The sequence below is a fragment of the Phascolarctos cinereus genome, unplaced genomic scaffold (assembly GCF_003287225.1).
Source record: "Phascolarctos cinereus isolate Bilbo 61053 unplaced genomic scaffold, phaCin_HiC Scaffold_3;HRSCAF=262, whole genome shotgun sequence".
Taxonomy (NCBI): Eukaryota; Metazoa; Chordata; class Mammalia; order Diprotodontia; family Phascolarctidae; genus Phascolarctos; species Phascolarctos cinereus.
Window position 1 is genome coordinate 250,053,503 of NW_027555736.1, and position 23,999 is coordinate 250,077,501.

The 23,999-nt window shown below is 41.1% G+C and overlaps 1 pseudogene; it reads right to left on the bottom strand.

Moving 5' to 3' along the window:
- Window positions 1-7,871: 7,871 nt before the first annotated feature.
- On the bottom strand, window positions 7,872-23,970 carry LOC110220649 (26S proteasome regulatory subunit 6A-A pseudogene; annotated as a pseudogene).
- Between the last annotated feature and the right edge of the window lie 29 nt (window positions 23,971-23,999).

Here is a 23,999-nt window from a genome sequence, read left to right on the forward strand (position 1 = left end):
AACCCTTGCTTCACCTCTTGGTGAATGCTCTGAGGAATTGTTTGAAGTGTTTGCCAGGTCTCAGAGTGAAAATTACCCGTCCTCTGGGCTCCCTCCCTCTGAGTTCCTTCATTCCCCCGTTGCTCCTTATTCTTTTAATTATTACTTTTCCTTGGTGAGCAGGTCTCGCTGATGGGGCTGGGATCAGCTTTCCCAGGAGCTCTCATGAACCCCCATCATCATTAAGCATTCCCACAGGAAGCTCCTAAGCCCCACAAAAGACGGTATTCTTTCATGGAAATCCCCACTCTAGATGGAGCAACACGTTACCTCTTTGTGTTAGGTAAGAAGCTTCCCATTCAGAGAATTATTCTCCATCTGAAAGTGGCAGCTTGCCACCTGATTTTCTAATCCAACGAGTTAAGAAAGTTCATGAGTCTTCTCTTGGAGAGTGGGGGTGATGCTTGTTACTTTTTTTGTCACAGGGTCCAGAGTGTGATGAGTATATTACTCTCAAGGTATTAGAAGAAAGGCTATCTGCGCTGGCATTATTACTGTTTCCTACGTCACAAATTTTGATGCACATTTTCAAAGTGGAATGGGGGAGTTCGTTCCCTAAGATCTCTTTCCCTTCCGTATTCAAAATGCTATAAACTAACTATAAACTAGGGTAGCTAGATGGTGCAGTTGATAGAGCGCTGGCCTTGGAATCAGGAAGACTCATCTTCATGAGTTCAAATCTGGCCTCAGATACTTACTAGCTGTGTGACCTTGGGCAAATCACTTAACCCTGTTTGCCTCAGTTCCTCATCTGTAAAACGAGCTGGAGAAGGAAACGATAAACCACTCCAGTATCTGTGCCAAGAAAGCCTCAAATGGGGTCGTGAAGAGCTGCACACTACTGGAACAACTGAACAAAACCATAAGCCAGCTTCCCAGTGCCTTACTCACAGAATCTGAACAGACTTTAAAATCCCTTCTTTTTTGGGGGAGGAGCATTCAACTTCTAGGGAAGGAGGCATTCCTAAATGAAAATGCTAGAACTCCGAAATTTCAGCTTATTTCTAGGTGAATTTATTTTTTGGAAGGAAAGAATTGGATGCCTCCAAAGCTTACCTGAGACCAAATGGACTGCAACCCAGAAGCAGTAGAATCAATTAGTCAATCAACCAGCAAACATTAATTAAATGTCTGCTATGGGCCAAACATTGGGAATATCAAGGCAGAAATGAAACAATCCCTCTCTTCAAGGAGTTTGTTTACATTTTATTGGGAAAGACAACACGTACACATATCAATTAATCACTCTGAGAGTGATTGTCAATATTTGGTTTTATGTGCTTAGCACTGGTAGGTGCCAGGGAAAATCAACACAAAGGTTGAAACAATTCTTGAAAAGGAACTTACATTTTAATTGGAGAGACACATGAAAATATGCAGCATAAATATAAAGCGAATAATTACAAATACCTGTATGTATTCAATTCAAGGTAATGTGAGACGTAGAGAACTAGTAGTTGGGGTTATCAGGAAAAGCTTCATGCTTACATGGCCCAGCCACTAAGGGCCATTTCAGCCTTGGGAGTGGTCAATGCAAAGGTATGCAGAAGGGAGATGGGCAATGGGGTGTTATGAATGAAGAACAGAGAGAAGGCCAGTTTGGATGGGTCATGCAGAGTATGGGAAGGTAAATAATGCCTATTGGAGCTGGGAAAATAGGTTGGGGCCAGGGTGGAGGGCTTTTGTTTACAGAAGGGTTTATATTTTATCCTAGATTAGAAGGAAAATTACTTTGGCAGCAATATATATATAGGGTCATCTGGAGTGGGGAGAGACTTGAGGCAGGGATACCAATTAGGAGGCTGTTGTAATAATCTAGGTGAAAGATGATGAGTGCCTGAGTGAAGATGTTAGCTTTGTTAGTGGAGAGAAAGGATCAGTTACAAGAGATGTTATGAAGGTAGAAAGGGGCAAGATTTGGCAACTGTGGCTATGTGGAGTGAGGGAGACTTAGGAGTCCAGGATAATTCTGGGGATAAGCTATACACAAGTACATGCAAAATATGTAAAAAGTACAAGGTCATTTGGAGGTGGGAAGTCATTAGCAGCTGGGGGAATGGGGATGGGCCTTATGTACATAGCACTTGAGCTGGGCTTCCTTTCTAAAGAAAGTGAGGGAGTCTAAGAAGCCCAGGTGAGGAGGGAGTGCATTCTAGGCACTGGGGTAGCCTGTACAAAGACATGAAGATGAGAAATGGAACGTTGCATATGAGAAATAGTAAGGACAGTTCGGCTGGCCCATAGAGCTCATGAAGGGAAATAATAAACAATACGCCTAGAAAAGGAGGTTGCATCCAGGTGATGAAGGGAGAGGTGGTCAAGGCTTAAAGAACATCATTCAACCCAGTGCTTAAAATCCTTTCAAACACAGGGCAGTAGCTGGATAAAAATGAGATAGCAGGAGAAACGGGGAAATGTGTTTTGATGTTGACCCAGGGTCAGTTTGAACCCACCTATTTTGAGATGTGGAAAAAAATGAAATGGCATTAGATTGAGTCACACACATTGGGCTCTATTTCAAGCTTAATCACTTATTGCCTGTGTGACTTTGTGCAAGCCACTTAACTTTCCTGGTCCCCGGTAAGGGAGCTGGACAGACAACGTGTTCACTGATGTCCCTTCTAACTCTAAAATGATTTGATTCTTTCCATGTAAAGGAATAAAGATAGATTCAAAGCAGGCACTAGAATACCTGTTCTGGGCCTAGAGTCAGGAAGACTTGAGTTCAAATTTGGCCTCAGACACATTAGTTATGTGATCCTGATAAAGTCATTTTACTTCTGCATGCCTCAGTTTCCTCATCTATAAAATGAGGATAATAAAAGCACCTACCTCTCAGGGTTATTGTGAGGATCAAATGAGATAATTATAAAGCACTTAACATACTGTCTGGGATGTAGCAGGTGTTTAATAAATGCTTTAATAAATCCTTTCTCTTCCATCTGGTGATGGACCTTCACTTTTTACTACTGGTTCTATAAGATCACAAATTCAGAGCTGGAAGGGACAATAGAGGAGATGAAATCCATTTTATACATGAGGAAATTGAGGCCCAGAGGAGCTGAATGACTTGTCCAAGGTTATATAGGTGGCAAGGGGCAAGGTGGGATTTGAGCTCCTTTCCTCTGACTTCAAATCTATTGCTCTTTCTATGGCCTGACAATGTCTGCTCCAATACAGGGCAGAAATACCACGCAGAATGTGGGACCAGTAAGCAAGTCATTGCTTACCATCGCCAGTGGATGTATAAGCGTCCAGCCAAATGCCCTCCCAGCATTGACATCCCACCTCTCTCCCTCACTTTGTCCAGATTGCCATGCCTTTGCTATGGTCTCTTGGTGGAGAGACCGACTCCTGCCAGAAAGGGCATAAAGGATGGGCCCTCTGAAATCTTCTCTGAAGCTTCTTAGAAAATGAACCAAGGCTGCTGGGACTTCTCAACTTCCCAAGCTGAGCAACTTAACACAGATCTAATGGATCACTTGTATAACATGGCTTCTGGTCAATTTGCACAGAGAAAAATCAACAGTAGCCCCAAGAGCTGGAGAAGATGGGCAAGGGGTTGGGGTTTGGTCAGTTAGTGGAATATGCCAGCAGAAGGGGGGGGGGGGCTGCTAACTTGCCTGGAGACCAACTTATGACCTCAACTGTATCCCCCCACCCACAGGAGCTGGCACTGCCTTGTTCCTTGTCTTCATGTGAGTAAAGAAAGTAGAAGGGGGAGGGGGAAGTATTTAAGGCAGCTCTTCAGCATTGATCCTGCCTCGGTCTCACTGCATCCATTGTTCATGAGAACAGAGGCTGGATTAGAATGGGGTTTAGAGTGTAGCCAGGCAGCAAGATTAATAACCGTTCTGAGATTCATTCAGGCTCAATCGTGTGTGTTTGAATCTGGGAAGGGCCTTCTCTAAACAATCAGACATGGGAGAAAAAAGGGCTGGGCAAGGGGAAAGGGGAGGGTGCCTGGGAGAGGAAGAGAAGCCGAAAGCTAAAGCCAGAGCTGAGCTTTGAGGAGGGGGCCTGGCTCCCATCGTGAAAGGCGTGAGCTGTGTGAGGTATTAGATTCCCTTCCCAGGCTGCGCAGGTTATTCCCGGCATAAGCCTGAGTCACAAATCGGGGAGGGGAGAAAACCTTTCCCTTCCCTGCCTGAGTCAAAAAGTAACTGATAACATTTGGGCAGCTTCCTAACCTTGAGCCAAGCAGTGTCATCCGTTGCAGGGGCCAGCACATTACTGGGCAAAGATTACTGGATTTGGAGTCCGAGTACCTGGCATGGATTCCTGAGGTTGCTACTCATACCTAGGTGACCAAATCACTTAAACTCCTATGGGCTCCAGTAAAATGAAGGCACTGATCTCTGAGGTCTCTCCCAGCTAGGACCCCTAGGCAGGGGTTCTTAACCTGCTTTGCGTCACAGACGGACCCCTTTGATGAAGCCTATGGACCCCTTCTCAGAATGAAGCTTTTAAATGCTCAAAACAAAATACAAAGGACTACAAAGAAACAATTATATTGAAATGCAGTTATCAAAAAATATGTATGTATACACATACACATATTTACTTTTCTTTTTGTATCTCAAGCTCTTAGCACAATGTTTTACACATAATAACCAGTGAATGAATGTTCTGGTTATTCATTCTATCCATTATGCACACTTAATTCTCTGCCTGGCACATAGTAGTGCCTTAATAAATTAATTATAGAAATTATTACATACTATTACATTTTATATTCATCTGTAACTTTTATAATATTCTATAATATATGATCATACTATATTTTATTATATAAATTAATAAATGCTTGATGAATGAATGCATTAATGATATGCATTAGTTAATACGAGTCCTCTTATATTACCTGAAGCTTCTCTTTGTCAGGCTATATAAACAAATGATGGTTCCAAACTCCAAGGCTGATGCTTTTTTGTCCCCTTTCACTACTTTCTGTTCTGGATTTAGATATTTTGTTGGTGAGAAGAGTGTACATGAACTCTTTCAAAACAATTGAATCTATTGAACTTAACTGGATCGAGTCACAGAATCACTGGCAGAGGGGATAGGGACTTCAAGTCGTCTTGTACAACAGCCCCCTTGTTTCACATCACCTGAAGTATGTGCACTAATGCACTCAGCTGGGGGGCAGAAAGGGTCACTTTCCCCTTCTATCCCACCACCTTTTTAGGGCTTGGGGCCCAGAGAAACAGGCTTGGAGTATTGGTCTGTTTTGTTTGTCCTTGTTAGCTCCAGGAGGAGGGAGTGGAGTCCTTGTCCTATGAGCTCAAGCTATCGTGACCTTGGAGCCACAATCCCAGGCTATATGTTACTTCTAACCCAGCAGGGAAACTGTGAGAAGCCTGGGTAAGGGGATAAAAAGCCAAGGAGGGGGGCTTTGAACTTGGAATTTGGTGGCACTGGTGCTATATGGGAACTAAACTAAACTGTGAACCTAATCTCTTAATTGAGCTGGTGTAGGGTGGATTATGCCCCTCCCCCAGGTGTGTATGTGGGGGGGGGTGCAGAGAGTATTTGTATGTCTGTTTTCGCTGTTTCTTTGAAGTAACTATTCCTTTGTAAAAGTTAGTCTGTTAAATGGTTAAATCAAAGTGGAATGTTAGAGAACCTCTCAAGTTGGGGGAACTCAGTCAGTGGGGGTTTGAGCCAGCAGCAGAGACAGAGACACCCTAATCCCCATAAGCATACTGGAGAACCCTGAAATGTAACACTTGGTTCTCAGGCAGTGGGGGTCAGAGTATACAGTGCTATACACTGATGAGGAATCTAACCCTCAGAATGATGAAAAGCCTTGCCTAGGATCATCCTGGCAAGTATGAATTATTAATATGTATTATTAATAATGTTATTATTAATACTAACTGGAATTGACATCATATTTTAAAGTTTGTAAAGAGCCTCGCATGTAATATCTCATTTGAGGCTCGCAAGAACCACATTAGGTAGTATTATTTTCCCCATTTTGTAGATGAGGAAACTAAGGTCACATTGACAGTAAATACTGAAGGTGAGCTTTGAGTGTAGGGCATTCTGATTCGAACTTTGACACTACCCACTATACCAGTCTAAGATAGGTGGGAGAAATTGAATTTGGTCTCTGGAGGTCATTGATGTCCTTTGCCTTCTGACAAAGAAATGATAGAAATCCATCTTGTTCTTTTGATTCTTGTTTTTGTGTTTGGTTTTTTTTGTTTTTGCTTTTAAAAAATTAACTTTTTTATTACCATTAATTTGATAAGCATTAACAAACATGAACATTTCCCTAAACAAAGAAGAACAGAAAAGAAGGAAAAGAACCTGTGACTGGCACTAAGTATAGCTTGGGAGCTTTCGTTTGTTTTTTTAACATATCAAATTTATCATGGCAGTCTCAACACTGCCCTGTTTTTATGTACCCCCTGCTGAACTTTCTTTTCTTTTGGTTTTTAAATGACTCATTGACACTTTTCTTTCTTTTCTTCCTTATTTTATTATCAGCATCACCATTTCTCTACTCCATTCCAACTCTTCCCTTTAAAAAAAAAAAGCTCTGGGGCAGCTAGGTGGCACAGTGGATAGAGCACCGGCCCTGGATTCAGTAGGACCTGAGTTCAAATCCGGCCTCAGGCACATAACACTTAATACCTGTGTGACCCTGGGCAAGTCACTTGACCCCATTGCCTAGCCCCCCCAAAAAAACCCAAACAAACAAACAAAAAGCTCCCTTATAAGAATTTGGTCAAACAAAACACATTGGCCATGTCTGAAAATATTAGTCTAATTCCGCTCCTCTATTCTATCACCTCTCTTCGAAGGGCTGGGAGTAGCATGATTAAACATTGATTCTCTGGGGTGATGACTGGTCATTGCACTGATCACAGTGTATGTCTTTCACAGTTTTCTTTTATAATATTGTAGTTATTATATAAGTTATTCTGCTGGTTCTGCTCAATTCCTTCTTGTCAGCTCATACAGTGTGTCTTCCCAAGTTTCTATGAATCTGTCCTTTTGGCATTTATGTTGGGATAATATTACGCTGCATTCTTCTACCATAATTCATTTATGGTCATTCATAATTAATTATATTGATTATTATATATTATAATAATAATTAATAATAATTATTCATTATTAGTCTGGCCCAGGGGTGGGGAACCTGTGTCCTCAATGCCACATGGGCCCTCTAGATCCTCAAGTGCAGCCCTCTGAGTGAATACAAACTTCTAAGTTTCCCCGATTCCCCAATGGATGAGTTCACACTCTATTTCTAGTTCTTTGCTATGACATGAAGTGCTTCTATACTTAATTTTGTGCACATGGATCCTCTTTCTTTGATCTCTTTGGTGAATAAGCCTAGCAGTGGTATTGTTGGGTCAAAGGGTATGTATGATTTAATGACTTTTTTTTTTGTATAGTTCCAAATTGCTTGCGAGAAATGGTTAGACCACTTTACTACTCTACTTACAATCCACCACTGTGCTCACACTAGTGTGCCTGTCCTCATAAAGCCTCTCCAACAATTGTCGCTTTCCTTTTTTGGTCATCTTTTCCAATGTGATGGGTTTGAGGGTAGAACCAAAGGGCTGTTTTGCATTTTCTCATTATTGTTTTAATGTATTTAAAAGATATGATCCTTAATAGCTTGCCTTTCTTCTTTTGAGAATCATCTAATCATATCTTTTGACCATTATCTATTAGAGAATGGCTCTTCTTCTACATTTGAATCAATTCCCCATCTTTATCATGGAAATTTGCTACAAAGATTTCTCCCAGGTAACGGTTTCCCTTCTAATTTTTTTTTTAAACAACCCCAACCACCTTTACTGCTACTACTTTTACCAGAGAGTCAGACAAATGATCTGATCCCAGGCTTGGGGCCCCTCCAGGATGCCCTCTACATAGTCTTGATGGGTGAGTTGAGTGCCCCTCGCGCCCCCCCCCCCGCATGGAAGCACAATCATTCTGGCTTCCATGCCCACAGCCTTGCACTGGGCCTCATTGAAGTTGTTGGTGCAGCACGCCAGCTCCTCATAATTCACACTGGGGCTCACGTTTATCTTTCGGGAATGGATCTGCATGATCCTGGCTCTGGCTTCCTCACTGGGCATCGGGAACTCAACCTTGTGGTCCAGATGACCAGAGCACAGCAAGGCAGGGTCTGGTTTGTGGAAGCGATCACCTTGATTTGGGCGTTAGGCTGAAATCCATCCAGCTGTTTCAGGAGTTCCAGCATAGTCCTCGGAACTTCTGGATCCCCTGCCTTCTCACTGTCAAAGCCCGTGGTTCCAATGGTATCCAGTTCATCAGTGAAGATAATGGAGAAGGCTTTCACTTTGGCCAATGCAAAGGTATGTCGGACAAGCTTTGTTCCATCCCCAGTGAACATCCATACCAGCTGGGGTCCAGCCAATTTCAGGGAGGTGGCTTTGGTCTGGGCGGCATGTGTATGGGCTAGCAGGGTTTTTCCAGTACCCAGGGGTCCATACATCAATACTCCTTTGGAGGGTGGATCCCCAAATTCTCGAATTTCTCTTTATGGTTCATGGGCAGTCCGATAGCCTCTACCAGCTCCTATACTTGTTTGTGCAGTGTTCCAATGTCACTGTTATCTCTCTGTGGGCCCCTTATCCACCTCCATGGGCTTCACTCGGGAATCATACTCAGTGGGCAGGGTCTCCAAGATCAGGTAGGAGTCTTTATTCACACTCACCAGGTCTCAGGTTTCAACTTCTCAGCATCAACCAAACCAGTCACTGGCAGGAAATAGGTCTGTTGGGTAGAGGTTTTGATCGCAGCACATTGCCCTTTCTCTGGGAGTTAAGGTCAATGTTTGCACCATCTTCTTCTTGGTAATTGGGATCAACATCTAGCAGCTCGGATGATGTTGGAGACAAGGTAGAGCAGAGTCTTGTTCACTTTAATCTTTTCACTCTTCTCGTTGATCTTGTCCTTCATGGCCTGTAATTCCTGTGTCAAAGGTCACATTTCTCTTTTCTTGATCTTGATATCGCTGTCCAACAGATGAGTCCATTGAATACTCTCCTCTGTGGACATTTTCAGCACTTCCTCCCATTCCATCTTGCTTGGCCTTGTCCCACCATCTTCTCCTGCATAGTCACTGGCCTCAGTCTCAGGATTCCATGGGGAGGTGGCCGCACGGGGATAAATGCCCAGAGCCCAGCGCCAGCTAGGCCAGCCTCCTGCCTCCAGTTCGGGCAGCCTATGCTGCCTCCTTTTACAAACCTATGCTCCGAGCAGACGGCTCCAGCAAATGCTTGGGGTACTCCTTTCTCATTTTTAACCGCTTTGATTTGTTTTTACAAATTTTTTCAACTTTAAATAATCAGAATTGTCTTGTTTTATCTCCTGTGATCCTTGACTATAGCAGTGAAAGATATCTCTTCCCCTGTTCCTCTACTTTGTTATAATGTGACCTTTTATATATAGGTCATATCCACTTGGAGCTTATCGTGGTGTATGTTGTGAGTCATTGGCCTAAACCAAATTTATTCTAGACTGATTTTTAGTTTGCCCAACAGTTTTTATTGACTAAATGAACCCTTGCATTAGTAGTTGGAGTACTTGAATTATCAAATATTACCTAATGTGTTCTATTGACCAACTTTTCTATTTTTCAAAAAGCACTAAAACTGAAGTTGAGGGGACAGATTTCTAACTCAAAACACACACACACACAAAATCTTCTACTATATCTAGAGAGCTTCCTAAATTATACTACTGAAAACAGAAAGAATGATTTCCATATTATTTTGTACAGTATAGTTTGAAAGCTAGGCAAGGGGGCCTTCTCAATTTAAAAATTCTTTTCCTTGAGATTCTTTCTTCTCTAGTTCTATAAAGTAACTCTTTCGTAGTTTCATGTGGCACTGAAACTGTAAACTAATTTAGGCGGCATTGTCACATTTATGGTATCGACCTAGTCTAACCATAAACAATATCTCTCCAATTATTTAGATCTATTTTTATTCATGTAAAGAGTACGTTTTTGTTGTATTCATATAATTCCTGCTGCAAGTGTTGGTAGCTACACTTTCGGATGTTACTAAATATTTAATATTTAGTACATTCTGGAGGTGTTTTAAATGGAATTTCTTTTTCTTTTGTGTTTTGCTGGTAATACGCATAATGGCTAATGAATTTGTGTGTTTATTTCATATTCTGCCCCTTTGCTAAAGTTATTAATTATTCAATTACTTTTAATTTTAATTGATTCTCTAGGGCTCTTAGTAAACAATCATGTCATCTGTAAATAATAATAATAATAATAATAATAATAATAATAACAATTTTGTTTGCTCTTTGGCCATACTTATGTTCTTATTCTTTTTTCTTGTCTTGTTGCTATAACTAGCCTCTCTAGAATCAAACCAAATAACTGGTGACAATGGACATTCTTCTTTAGATAATATTCATCTTATGAAGGAATCATCCATTTATCCCTATACCATCTTGACCTGTGAAGAAGTGGGCTCAGGTTTAATATAATCTTTCATCCTAGCATTGGTCCTACCAAGTGCACATAGAAATATGCCATCTCTTCCAGATGAGTCCTCATATCAGCTACTGCTGGGCTAGGCCCCAGAGGTCACTATTCTGTCTCCAAGGCATTGATGTCACAAAAGCTGACATGACCTTGATAACATGGACTTCTGGGATCTCCAATGGTTTGCTCTCCTGACCTTCCAAAACTCCTCTTGATTAATCTCCTTTAACTAAAACAAAAGAAGGCCATTTTCATGGCCTTTGATGCTCATTTTCATGGCTTCTTTCAGGAGACCCATTTTCATGGCCTTGGATGGGGAGAAGGCAAGGGGCCTCTCCAATGACAGCATTGTCTTTCACTAGGTGCCATCTAGCAGGAAGAAGTTAGCCAAAGAGAAGTCAAAACAAGAAATGAGCTTAGCACAACCAAAGCCTTTTGAATGTCCTTCCTTCTCCTCCTCCTCCTCCCCCACAACCCATTCTGGCTTTTCACTGACAGCCTATTAAAAGGCTCCTTCTATTAAACACCTGGTTAACAGACCAGAACCGGTTGTAGAATGTCTGTCTAAGGCACTTTCATTACATGTTTTCGTGACTCTCCTGGCAGTAGACTCCCTAGCTTCTTCCACATAGGGAAGAATGGCATACTAATATGCTCATTGGCCACTCCCTGTTACATATGTGTATGTGTGTGTATATATGTATGTATGTATGTATGTATGTATATACAAAATCAATCCAAGGTTATTTTCAAAGGGTAACCAAGAAAGGCTTTGTATAGAACTGAGTTCTCTAGGAAACCTGAATTCCAAGAGGTGGGAGTAAGAGTAGAATGTATTTCAGACATAGGAGCAGCCTGGGCAAAGACACGGAGACAGAGTATGGAGCATCATATGTGTGGAACAGCAAGCCTATATGGTGGGAGCTAGAATGTGGGAAGGGGAGTAGAATGTAAGAGACCAGGTTGTGAAGAACTTTAAATGCCAAACAGAGTTTACATTTGATCCTCACAGGTAAATGTGGAGCTATTGGATTTAGAGAATGGGGGTGACACAGTCAGGCCTGTACTCTAGGAAAATCATTTTGGTGGCTGAGTAAAGGATAGATTAGATTGGGGAGAGACATAAGACAGATATACCAAATAGAAGGCTAGTTATTGCAATTGTCCAGGCAAGAAGTGACGAGTGCCTGAACTAGAGTGGAAATTATATAAGTAGAGAGTAGAGAAACATGGGACAGATGTTACAGAGGTAGAGACTATGAGATTTGTCAACTAATTGTGAGACGAGGAAAAATTATTTGAGTACCACAGGGAGGTTGTTGATTTGGTTTTCAGTCATGTCTGACTCTTCCTGACCCCATTTGGGGTTTTCTTGGCAAAGATACTAAAGTAGGTTGCCATTTCCTTCTCCAGCTCATTTTACAGATGAGGAAACTGAAGCAGACAGGTTAAGTGACTTGCCCAGGGTCACACAAGCTAATAAGTGTTTGAGACTGGATTCGAATTCAGGAAGATGAGTCTTCCTGACTCCAGGCCCAGCACTCTATCCAGTGTGCCACCAATACAGAAGCTGCCATCTGAGTAACTGGAAGGATGGTAGTGCCCTAACTCCTTGGCTTCGTTTCTTATCTGTAAAATAGAGGATTTTGGACTAGGTGGCTTCTGAGGTCCCTTCCAACTCTAGATCTATGATCGTAGGATCTAGCCCAACCCCCTCATTTTACAATGTTTACACTTCTCAGTTTCTACACCATCCAAGCCAATTTAGGTCTCCCTTTATCCCTTGCTGGTCTTTACCTCCCTATTCCCATCCCATTTTACAGATGAGGAAACTAAGGCCAAAAGGAGGGAAATATCTTACCCAGTTCTCTCTTTATATTCTAATAGGAGAGTACTTCATGTATGAAAATACACATGATATAAGGCAGGAGGCAAAGTGGGGCTCGAGGGAAATTTGAGGGAAGAGAATAATCATTTTCAGCTGGGGGAGTCAGGAAAGGCTTCATAGAATGTGAACTTCTTGAGACCAGGGACTGGTTTTTTTTTCCCCTTTCTTTGTTTGTATCCCCAGGTCTTAGTACATAGTAGGTGTGAAACAAATGCTAGGCAAGTGACTGAATTGTAACAGAGACTAAGGCTGGTGAAACCTGAATTGCTCAGCCTGGGAGTAGCCTGAGACAGCAGTCTTGAAGCCCAGCCTTTGGGAAACCACCATTAAAGGGGAAGAAGTCATCAAGAAATGATAGGGGAATACAAGGGGGGAAATACTGAACAACCAAAGATAAGGAAATGAAAGTAAGGAATAGATGAAGAGAAAGCATTCTGCCTATGAGGGACAACTTGCACAAATGTTCAAAGGCAAAAGGAAGCAGAATAAAATCAGGAAACAGTAGCCTAGTCTGGCTGAAATGCAGAAGGCATTAAAAAGAGCTGTTCAGTCATTTTAGTTTTGTCTGACTTTTTGTGGCCTTATTTGGAGTTTTCTTGGCAAAGACACTGGAGAGGTTTGCCATTTCCTTCTCCAGCTCATTTTACAGATGAAGAAACTAAGGCAGAGAGTGTTAAGTGACTTGGCCAGGCACACGCAGCTAGGAAGTATTGATTTGAATTCAGAAAACTGAGTCTTTCTGACTCCAGGCCCAGGGCTCTATCCACTGAATCACCTAATTGCCCCCATTAAAGGGAGTAGTATGTATTAAGACTGGAAAGGCTGATCGGAGCTTAATTGTGAAGGACCTTGAATGCTGGGTCAGGAGTTTGCATTTTTTCCCTATAGCCCAAAGGTAACCACTGTCACTTCTTGAGAGGGGGTAATAAGATGGTCATGCCTTAGGAAGATTATTTTGGAAGCTTCATGAAGGATGAACAGAGAGGGGGGAGACTTGGAAACCAGTTAAGAAGTCCTTAATTAGTGTAGGTAAGCAACAAGGAAGACTTGAACAAGAATAGGGCCATGTAAGTAGAAAGGAGAGAATAGATATGAGAGATACTGTGGATCAGAATTAATCTTTGGAATCTAAGTGGAGGCAAAGGGAAAGAGTTCAAGATGACTACAAATCTCAAGCTTGGGTGCCTGGGAAGATGGGGATACCAACAACAGAGTAGCCCACTGAACTTTTTTTGTTTCTGTAATAGTTAAGCCCAAAGCCTGAATTGATTCTATCCTGGGAATAAACTATATGAGCTTCACTTGACCCAAATGCCCCTAGTCCCTCACATATCCCCTCTCCCTCCCTCTTCTCATATGGCATTTGCATGTTAGAAGCATAGAATTCACAGTGGCCCCATTCCCTCTGAGGCTTCCTTGGGAAGAGAAGCCCTTTGTGCTAAACTCTAGAAAAGGAAAGGATGCTTGGGGGATGGGTGGAAGGGGGGGAGCTGGCAAGGGCCTTCAGAGAAAAGAGAGAGAGGAGACTTAGATCTCAGCTTGAAGGAGGATAGGCTAAAACAGAAAACAAACTATGAGAGGAAGGATGAGGGAGAGGGCATGTGGAACAGGGTGACCCTTATAAGTCAGACCCTTCAACTCTGAGTGAACTCCTAAATCCAAAATCAACCCTAGTAGGGTAGGGTGTACATTTTTTTTTCTCTCTCTCCCGCTCTGGTTTTCCTTTCCCTCTGGTTGTCTTCTTCACTGAAAGGAAGAAAAACATAATGGGTCTTGTCTGAGAGCAGCTCAGGAAGAGACTTGGCAGAAGCCTAGCTGGGAGGCTGTCTTTTCCTGTTTCTGGTAGAGATTTTATAAATATTCAGGGAGTCTGATTTGAGGCTAGTTTGAGGGGGCGGGGAGGGAAGGAGAGCAGCAAAGGGGTACAATCACTCAGCCCACAGGGGCTCTCAGGCTTCTCTGAGGCCTGCTTTTCATTAGCATCACCCAGCAACCAGCTCATCTGCTGCAAATCTCATCACGCCCCTGCAAAGCATCTCGGGCATGCTAATCTTTTCATTTAACAGCAAATCTGCTGTAATCTGTCTTCCTCCCTAAGGCACCCACACCAAACCCCTCCCAAACCCTGCAAAAAAAAAAAAGACTTAAAAAAATACAGTGGAACTTTGCTTATGATATCAGTGTCGAGGGAAAAGACTGTTAGCTTAGGACAGCCCTGTTCCATGTTCTGTTTCAGGGGATATGATTTGATCTGTAGCCTATTCAACTCTGTAGGATAATGAACCAGGGTATAACTGGGTTTGACTGGAGTAATAAGCCAGCCCCAGTCCCACAGATATCCCTCTGATTTGCACATATAGTCATTCTTCCCTTTCCCCTTCTCAATGCGCCTTTTACCAAAACAAATTTTCCCGGATGCATTCCTATGAATGACCAGGGTCTGTCCATTTGTGCTAATAAATTACAGCTGCCCATTGAAGTGGAACTTGATTGTGTGTGTGTGTGTGTGTGTGTGTGTGTGTGTGTGTGTGTGTGTATTATGGATACTGACACAGATGCAGGGCTAGAGAGGTTGGAGATTGAGGGATGTACTGTGAACTTTTGAAGGCGTTTGATTGGGCCACAGCCAAAGTAATTCCTGAAGAATCCCTCCTGTGAGATAAGGGCCAGTGTTTACTTAGCAGTAGGAGGCCTTCATTTGATCCAATGTATTTTAAAGTTATATGCTTTACATTTGTTTCCTCATGTTCTTCATCCCAGGTATAGCTTGCCACAAAAGCAAATGGTGCTGGGAAGAGACTCCAGTTAGTGAGTACAGAGTGTTAGGACTTTGGAGTTCTGTTTTCTATTGGTTCCAACCTATATCATCTTGCAGGACTCATTTGTCTCTTTCATTCCCTTCTCCTGTAGACCGAAGATTGTTCCTGCCCTTCTTAAGGAGCTTCACTTAATAACCTTGAATGAACAGAGGAAAAATTCAATGTCCATTTCCCTGAGTTACTAATCAGTTGAATTTAATTCTACAAATATTTATTAAAGGCCTCTTGTGTGCCAGGCACTATGTTAGACACTGGGGATTTTTGTTCGATCGTTTCAATCTTTTCCAACTCTTCTCCACTTGGGATTTTCTCGGAAAAGATACTGGAGTGATTTGCTATTTCCTTCTCCAGCTCATTTTACAAAAGAGGTATAACTGAAGCCAACAAGGTTAAGTGACTTGCCCAGGGTTACACAAGTAGTAAGTATCTGAAGCGGGATTTGAACTCCCAAAGAGGAGTCTTCCTGATTCCCAGCCCAGTGCTCTATCTGCTGTGCTACCTAGCTGCCCTAGACACTGGGGATACAGAAACAAAATAAACAAACAAACAAAAAAAAAACACCCAACGGTCTCTGTCCTTAAGAAATTTGTATAGGAACGATGGGAAACCCAAAGAGGGAAAGCTGCTGTTTCAGAATGGACGCTCTCTCTCCTTTTCAACTGATTCAGTCACAGAGAGGAAGGACCGAAGGGCTCTCCAGAATTGGCTGCATCATGCCAAGATAACAAGGTCTTTCATTGTGGAGCCCCCTGTTTCCTTGGTAGTAGCCAGTGTGCAGGCTCAACACTGCATGAAGTATGCTCTGGCCAGGAAATGCTGCTGTCAATCCCCGTTACATGTGCAAAGCTGATACAAAGCAATCTGAGAGGACAAGGAGGGGACCGTTGAGACCAAGAACAATCCAAAAAGGCCTCATAGGAGGCATACTTGAGTGGTGCTTTGACAGAAGCCAGGAGTTACATAGCTACATCGAGAGGAGCCAAGACATAAAGATGGAGAAGAATCAGGACCCTCGATCATGTTGACCTCATGTGATCAGTGTGGCCCATCTCTTTCTCACCAAGAAGCTGCCTAGTCTTAGATAAGCCCTGGGCCTCATTCTCCTTATTTGTAAAGGGAAGAGGTTAAACTGAACCCCTTTCAGCTGTAATATCTGATCATTTTTTTGAGGCCTTTCCTGCCCTTGACACATCAATCTCACTAAAGAGAATGGCATTAAAATCTTATCACGACTTCTAAGATACTGCCATCTTTGGCCATCAGTTTCTGGCCTTGAGGGAAGTACTTCTTGCCTAACAAATGAAATGGCAATCTTATTTTTAATTTGCTAACGTTTAGAATAATTGGGAATTAAATGACTGATAAGATTTAGACTTGTGGGGCGCTGGCTACACGTTGTATCCTTATGACTTTTTAGTCTGTTCTGCTAGGGGGAGGGGAGGGAAGCGAGGACCAGAGCTGAAAAGAGATCCCAGCCAAAGCTGAAATGTATTTGCTGAGTCTGAAGGGTTGTCAGTGCCCCCAAAGATGGGATTTATGTCATTTTTCTCATTACTATTGTAGTGTTTCCTTGAGGATTTGGGATAGAGAGGGCCCTTCCTTCTCCCTTCTCCCTCCCACCATCCACACACTTCAGAGCAGGCATAGATGTCCTTTGATAGCTTACTGTTGGCCATGAGGACTCTTATTTGGTTACGTATCCAGAACTCCAGAGATATAGAAAGCGGGCCATCCCTGCCCTTCGAGTCTCTCTTGTTGTTTTTTTTTTCCCTTCTTAGTCTTGAAATATAAGGAAAACTCTGAGCTCTAAATGGCTGGGAGGGGGATGCCCTTTCTCCCACCAAGCTAGACTGATATATTGGCCAATAGTGCATGTGTGTATGTGTGTGTGTGTGTGTGTGTGTGTGTGTGTGTTTTAGTACAACCACTGAATAAATACATTTATGTTTTTCTGTGAAGCCAAAGTTCATACTGAAGTTAACAAAAGTGAAACTAAGTAAATTTGTTCCAATTGAGAATGAATGTAGTTTATCTATTACTCTATATGGCGGACTGTATTTTAATGTGAAGTATATAAATTTGAAGCTAAACAGTCTTTGTATAGGAGCTAAAAGTATAATTATTATATTTTATTATATATACAATATGTAATATAAAATAATACATATCATATTATTGTTACACTTCTCAGTGTCATTCATTTTGATAAACATAATATAATAAGATGTTTTCTCCAAAAGTCAACTTTTCCAAAAAATGTAATAACTCAAGAATGGTAATAAATATTTTGAATTTTCAACAATTAAATTTGAATTCAATTATCAATTTTTTTTAACAATATCCATTTTTTTAAAGGAAATAATGTCCTTTTCACAATGGATAAAAACCAATCTGAAGAGAAACATTCACTAAAACAACTGAAACCAGTACAAACAAAAGCAGATGACTTAAGTAGCAAAAATAGAGACATAAAGTCACAAAACTCGAATCTACATACTATGATTCACTATGTTTATCATTAGGTTTCATAGTAATGTTATTAATGGAGAAGAAAGACTGTTTTATTTTGTAAGAATTGCTTTAGATTCAGATAGCATGATACCCAATAAAGTAGAATGCTGTGTTGAAATTTCCCTGCAAAGTTTATTGGCAAGACAAGAATTTTTCCAGCAAAATCAGATGCTTTTAATGAGGAAAAAAACTTTAAAAAGATGCTTATTTGGTTATCTATTTTGGGGAAGATATATCATTTGGAAAATCTATTAGTGGCAATGCCACATAAAGAGAAAATATCAATATGATTGCTAGATTTTAAAAATGATAATGATATCATGGGGGAGAATTTTGCTGGATTTTGCACTGATGGAGCTCAATGTCAGATTGAAACACAGGTTGTCAAGCATTGATTGAACATGTGGCCCTGTAGGCAATTTGAGCACCTTGTATGCTTTACAGATAATCACTTATCTTAAGAAATATGGGTGGAGAACTCTATACAGTTCTTCAGGTTGTTGCAAGAGTAATCAACTTTTTAAAAAAGGAATCTATTAAAAAGAAAGCCCTTTGCAAAATTGTGTGATGATGTGGGGCAGAACATACTGCTCCATATTATTATGAAACATACTAGCTTTTGCATGCCAAAAGTCCTTTGAAAGATATTTCAACTAAAAGAAGAAATTGCTTTTTTAATTATTAAAGGTGAAGCAAATTAATTTTATGATAAAACCATTCTCATAATTTTTGAATAAACCAATCCAAAGTCTTTAAATTCGTACTCTGATCCAGAAAGACAAAAGGATTACATTTAAAGACCAATTTAGAGTTATGGAAAATAAACGTACAAAATAATATTTTATACGCCTCCTAATGTTTTTTTAAATCTGTCCAGAAAACGAAAATTTTAAAGTCCCTCAACTGGTCAACAGAAACAGTTCTCATTTTATTTCAAAGGAATATATTTCTAAATATGAGTGGATAAGGAACTCATTTTCCATAGGGAAAAAATTATGATACATTTGATCTACTCTATCTGAGCAAGAACAGGTTTTTTTTTCAGTGTCCTTTTTCACTTCTTTTCTCTTCCTAAGCTTCTTCTCAAAAACATGAAGCCTCTTCTTCCTTAGAATAGGTAGTTGTTTTTTTTCCAGGTTCCTAATAATCCCTAACATATGCATTAGGATCTGAAGATCTTATTATATTTTGATTATAGGTGAGCAGAATTCTTTAGGTTATCAAGTAACCTAGAGTACAAATTTTATTATCATTCATAACATAATAATGACAAGCAAGTAATTTGCCTCTCTCCTCCCAATCTTGGGACCACTGTTCTGTCTCAGCCATGAAGGGTTTGGAGCTTTAGAATGAGAAGGTTGGTCTCTTGGCCTCTCCAAGTGATGTCAGCCAGTGGAATGATGTGGCATCGGTTTAAAGGGAAAGAACTTTCTCTCTCTCTCTCTCTCTCTCTCTCTCTCTCTCACTCAAAAGCTCCTGGGAAAATAAGTCTCAAAAATTCAAGTTCCAAAAAGTGTTACCAACTAGTGAATTTCAGGATATTTTCTATTTCAGTCTCTTATTTCCATATCTTTGCTCTCTGGGAAGGAAAACCATAAAACCAGGACTACAATGGTGAAATGGTTTTCTATACAACCATCATAAGGAACAAATTACACAACCTTTATCTTGCTTACTTGCAGGCTGAAAAAGAATTATGAGTAGCAATATCATCCATGAAAGCCCACCTAACATTAATGTGATTATTAGGGTGATTAATAGGTTATAAATATAAAAATATAAAGGATTTTTTCAATAAATATCTACGTATGTTATTTTATTATGTCTAAGACTTGTATGTATTAAAATTGTAAGTCTTCAGTTTTTCTTGAATACTATGTGAATGAGATAAGAAGACTTTAATAGATTACTTTATGAAAAGTGGAGGTTGCTACAAATTTTGTGTAAAAAATGTGGGTGGGTGTCACTACATAAAGTTTGGGAACTCCTACAGATACCAACTTTAGGAGCATTCAATTTGGCAGCACAAATACAAAAATTGGGAGGCCACGGTGGACATTTGCATGGTCCCTGTTCCAGAATGACATTGCTGATACCAGCTTTAGGGAAGGAGTGGAAATTAACCCCTGGAACATGCCTAGTAGTAGGGAGAAGTCAGTCTGAGATTTGAAAACTGCTGATAAGAAACACACTCAGAAACGGCCAAAAGTAGTTTATATTTGCAAACCACCAAATACAGCCTTGCCATTCCTGTCTAAGTCTGAAGTAGCTGCTTTGCTCTCAAATTTTCCTGTTTCCTTTCCTTTGCTTTTGCTGTCTGTATCTGCTGCAGTTGAGATATGTGGCTTGGGCGGCTACTCAAGTGAGTTAAAGTGGCAAATAAATACAATCTAGAAGCGACTCTGCTTCCAACTTTGCTTCAGTGCTCAGCCCCCCCCCCCCCAACCCCATTTGAGTTCTCCTGATCTGAGAGGTCTTTCCCCTCACCCTCTCTAAGATGGAACCTGGACTGATGCATTGTGCAAGGTATCTCTGAAGCACGTATCCAAGTCCCAGGGGGGGATGAGCGTACAAGGCTGATGAGGGTAGTAGTGATACAGCACAGACTTTCCCGTTCCTGGGTCTGTTAAAGGCCAGACCAGGCCTGAAGTCTTATGACTTGAACAGATGTTTCTGCTTAAGGACCCCTGGCATCTTTATGGACTGTTTTTTCCATTCTTTCCCCTCTTCCTCTGTCCCAGAAGTCCTGAATGCTATTTGGACTTCATTTTCGTTCTAATGGTTACAGGGATAGAAAAGCTTATTTCTTTTCCTTTTTATTTTGTTCTTAAGCTGTCCAAGGGATACACACATGCCCTCATACACAGTCTTACTTTTCATATAATTTATTAAATCAGCTTCACATGTTTGTCCTTTATATACAGATATTTATGCACCCACTTATTAATACTTAGACACATTTTGAATGTTTCTCTCTCGCTTGTTTGAACACACATCTCCTCATATCTCTTGCTGTCCATTCACTCACAAGCCAACCCAAGGTACTTGATTCATGTGAGCTTCTGAGATGCTAATATTGAAAACTGCTCTTCCAAGTCTACTCTTCTTGTTAACATTAAGAACCCTACTTACTGTCAATTGTGTTAGCCACGTGACTGCAGGAATATTTTAGCTAGTTTACAGAGTGAGAGCAGAAATTGAAGTTACTACCTCCATTTCTCCAGTTCAGTCACCTGTTTTTAGGTGTGATTTATTTTGACAGCTCTTTAAAAAGAGGACCCAGTTTTCTGTAGGCTGGTCACAGGCCTTAAACCAGTTTGGTTGCTCTCCAGATCAACCCCTATAATCCCACAAAAGCATAGGGTCCCATCCCTGTGCAGAGGCCACACACTGTCCGACAGTATGAAACCAGCTTGTCTCCATGACTGGGAAACTCATTTCAGTTTGTCTCCCTCCCAAGGCTGGGGGGAAGGGGTAAGATAATCATGCCTTGTATAGTGACAAAACCTCAGTTTGGTTATAAAAGCAAAGGGAACCCAGAACTGACAAACTCAAAAATTGGCACCTTGGCCCCATATGCACCAAAATATTTATAGCAGCCTTTACTGTGGTAATAAATACCTGAAAATAGAGTAAAAGCTCACCAGTTGGGGAACGCTTAAACAAGTGGTGATACATAAATGGAATGGTCTAAAACTGTGCTATGGGAAACTATAACTATAGAGAAGTATGAGAAGTCTTATGTGAACTGATGAAAAGTGAAATAAGCAGAACTAGGAGAACAATAGATTCAATAATTACAATGTAAATGTAAATCATTGTTCAGTCAATGAGGTAACCGAACTTGAATGCTAAGGAATTATAACGACCATGCTTGTCCCCAAGGAGAGATATGAAAAAGCACCTTTCACTCCTTCTTTGCAGACATGGTAGAAGGGACTATTGAGTATGGAACAGTACAAGCAATACCAGCCTTTTTTGATGTGTGGGTTAGTTTTGTGCAACGGGTTTTTCCTTCCTTTTCAAAAAGGGATGGCTCTTTGGGAGGTGGAGGGGGTCTGCACGGTGAAGTGTAGGTGATCTAAAAACAAAAAGAATCAATAAAAATTTATTTAAACACAATTAGCTCTTTGGTTTGGGATTCCTTCTCTGCTAGGATCCTTCACTGCACAGTATCCTTGTTACCTTTCAGACCTATTCTCAGGAGCAGGAAGTTGTGGCTTCTTGCACTCTGGAATTGCTTGTTTTCTTCTCTGGACTTCTAAGAACTCCACTGGTGGAGGCCTCACTCTGATTTTCTTACTCACCTTGGGCCAGTACCATAATAACCTGCTTGAGAGCACCTATAATTCTTCAGGTATCAGCTGTCCTCTCAACCAATCAGAAAGATATTGCCAACCACTCTCTTGAGTGTTTTGCTGATAAAACTAATCACTCAGTTGCTCTAGTTCAAGGGTTCTTAACCTGGGGTACACAGACCCATGGATGGATTTCAGGGCATTCATGAATCTAAGCAGGAGGGAAAGAAATCCGTCCTTGTTTTCACTAACCTAACTGAAATTTAGCATCTCCTTCAATTATTTAAATTTATTATCTCCCTCAATTGTTTAAAAAAATCATTCTGAGAAGGGGTCCACAGGCCCCTTTCCACAAAAATGGATAAAGAATCCTTGCTGTTGATTATGACTCACCCTGTTTTTGAACATCACAACTATGGATGACATCTCCTGTCCCTCCCATCTCTAGCCCTCCTTCCTCTTTGCCCTTTCAGTTTCTAGCAGGATTGGCTGAGCTTACCATGATATACAAAGCACTGACCCAAATAGAGTAAAGATGTGGAGCTTTTCTACCATTCTGGAAGCATCATTTAAAAACAAAACAAAACAAAACAGAAAATGTCACCGCTGTGTGCATTTCTTATTGAGTGAACCATCTCTTTTCTCTTAAATAATTTTCTTATCTATCATTTATTCTGTTAAAGACCATCACCATCCTGCTGTCACCAAACTGGGGAAGGCATCCTGGAAAAAGTGATGTTAGATATGCATTCTGATTCAGGACAGATGTGGTTGTAAGCTCATATGTTGGGAGAGGGGGAGGGAAAGAGATATGGAATAATAACAATAGCTAGTATTTATGTAATGTTTTAAGATTTGCAAAGAGTCTTAGAAATATTATCTCATTTTATCCTCTACAATAGCCCTGGGAGATAGATGCTATTATCTTCACTTTACAGTTTGAGGAAACTAAGGCAGACAGAAATCGAGATTTACTCAGGATCACCCAACTAGTAAGTGTTTAAGGCTGAATTTGAACTCATATCTTCTTGACTCTAGGCCCAGTTCTCCATCCAGAGCTAATTCCTAGGTGTCGCTGACAAGTTTTGTAAGAAGGCAAAAAAGCCACGCAAAGGAAAGTGAATTTGTTCCAGTGTGGTCTCTTCCAGGGACATGTGCTTGGTACCAAAGGGCAGGTGTCCCAAGATAGCAATCAGATTGATAATGTCAACAAGCATTTATTGAGCACTTATGGTATACTGAGCACTGTGCTAAATACTAGGACTTTTTTTTTAAAGCAGAAATCAGTCCATGTCCTCAAAGAACTTACATGCTAATAGAGGGAGACAATATGTAAATAACTAGGTATACATAAGACACAGATAATTGTGCACGGAGTACGCTCTTCCCTTTACAAATTGTGAAAGAGCTTCTGCTAACAAGAGGGGTGACCAGACTCCTGCACTGGAAGTCAGCAGACCTTAGTTCGAATCTTCCCTATGTTCCACGCCTCCCTGGGCGAGTCAGGACCTCTAGGGGCCTCAGTTCCTGATCTAATAGATGAAGGGGATTGAACCAGATGAGCTCTAGGGTTTCTTCCAATTCAAAATCTATGAAATTGTCAGCCAGTCTAGGCACTCTGAGCAGTGGTTCAGATGGACTTATCTCCAGAAACAGTGACATTGTTGCATCACCATCAGAGTCTCATGTTAAAATCAAATCAGCATCAAAGGACCTGTCCTTTGTTCCTGAGCAGACCCAGCCTCTGGTTTTCTGATGCTCACCAGGGCTTATTCCAACCAGTTCTGCCAGGCATTAGGCTCTTTCACACCAACAGGAGAGAGGTGCTGTATTTCCTAGAGTCCAAATCAGCCCCAGGCTTGAATGTGCCTGCTGGGGCCTCTTCTGTTCCATGGACGACGGCAGGACCCCCATGGTCAGAAATGGCCACATTTTACAATGGG